Below are 1,555 nucleotides of genomic sequence, written 5' to 3'. Positions count from 1 at the left end.
ATGACTTATTCCTGTTGCAATAAGTTCCGTTTGCTCTTTCTAAAACTAAAACTACAGGTTGAGAGGGTGGGGAGGGGGTAGAGGTTGGGGTAGAGGTGCGAGTCCACGGCGTTTGGGAGCGAGGTCGGGCGTAACACCTACCCGTAGACCTACCTTGACACTGTCGCTCACGAGCTGGGACCTGGAGTGTTAGAGTGGAACTTGAACCTCGGGAGTGGGTGTTTGGCGGGTGCACTGTGGTATTCTCCCCCTTTCCTATCTAATACGAGCATGGATATGCGTAAAATTCTTCTTCTTATTATTATTATTATTACCATTAACACTAGTATTATTGTTATTATCGTTATTATCATTATCATTATCACCATCACCATTATCATTATCACCATCACCATTATAACTATTGTTATGATCATTATTTTTATTATTGCTATCATTATTATTTTTTCATTATCAGCATTTTTTAAATTATCATAAGAATATCCAACAAAACAGGAGCAGCAACCTAATTTTAAAAAACAGTTTTTATTATTTTTTTGTGAAGTAAAGAGACCGTTATTTAGCAAAATTGTTAATTTTGTTTCAAACTATTTATGTCTTAAATCAGTCATGTTATTGATAGTTTAGATTTCCTGAATATAGGCTCTTATGATAACACTGATAAGAAGGAATAATCCATTATAAGCTTTATGTTATTCAAACAATTAAATGACCAGAAAATAAATCATAAAGATGGTGGGTGATACGCAAGTGCTTTGGTGTGGTTTTCTCCTACTTCCCAATGAAATGTCTATCCCACTTATCTCAATTATCTGTCCCCCCAATGTACTTTGAATGTCACTCTCTAGGGACACCTTCAATCTTAGGCACTTAATTGTGCTGCAAGTGTCGTAAACCTCGTGCTGATACTAAATCCATAGAGATAATACTATTAATACTATTCATAAAGTCAAATAACCAGATTATAAACCATCTCTTCTGTTTTGATGACACTAGAAACCAACCAGGGGGTATTAACGAGGCGTTTGCAGACATGATAGGCGAAGTGGCAGAGCTATATGTGTTTGGAGAAGCAGATTGGCTGGTTGCTGGCGATCTATACGTGGCCGAAAATGAGGTTGGTCTACTTTGTGTGTTTCCGTGGGTGGATGGGGGGAGGGGGGCTTTGTGTGTGTGTGTGTGTGTGTGTGTGTGTGTGTGTGTGTGTGTGTGTGTGTGTGTGCGCGTATGTGTGTTATCTAAGTGTGTTGTCTGTGGGAGTGTGTTGTTTATGTGTATTTGTATGTGCAGGATACATGTGTGTGTTAGTTTGCATGTGTCTGTGTCTACGTGTCTATGTCTATGTGTATTTGTGCCTGTCTGTGTGGGTCAAAGGTCAAAATAACAAAGAAATAAGTGTTGTTTCTCGTTTAATTTTCTTTGTATACCTGTGTAACTTCTCACTCAAACCCCTTTCAGCCCCCTAATGTCTTGAAACATTAATTCATTTCTTAAGCGCAGTGTATTATGTTATCAGGTTTCCAGTATCTGATTTCGTGAAAAGTCCATAGGCCTA

The 1,555-nt window shown here is 38.4% G+C and overlaps 1 protein-coding gene across 1 annotated transcript in view; it reads left to right on the top strand.

Annotated features, from left to right (window-relative positions):
* Nucleotides 1-1,555, top strand: part of LOC106011712 (neutral protease) — an 11,306-nt gene that overhangs the window by 6,982 nt on the left and 2,769 nt on the right. The gene's annotated exons all lie outside the window — the stretch shown is intronic.

This window comes from Aplysia californica, unplaced genomic scaffold (assembly GCF_000002075.1).
Source record: "Aplysia californica isolate F4 #8 unplaced genomic scaffold, AplCal3.0 scaffold00166, whole genome shotgun sequence".
In the NCBI taxonomy this organism is placed as follows: Eukaryota; Metazoa; Mollusca; class Gastropoda; order Aplysiida; family Aplysiidae; genus Aplysia; species Aplysia californica.
Note: the sequence above shows the minus strand (reverse complement) of the source record. Positions and strands in the feature narration are given on the sequence as shown.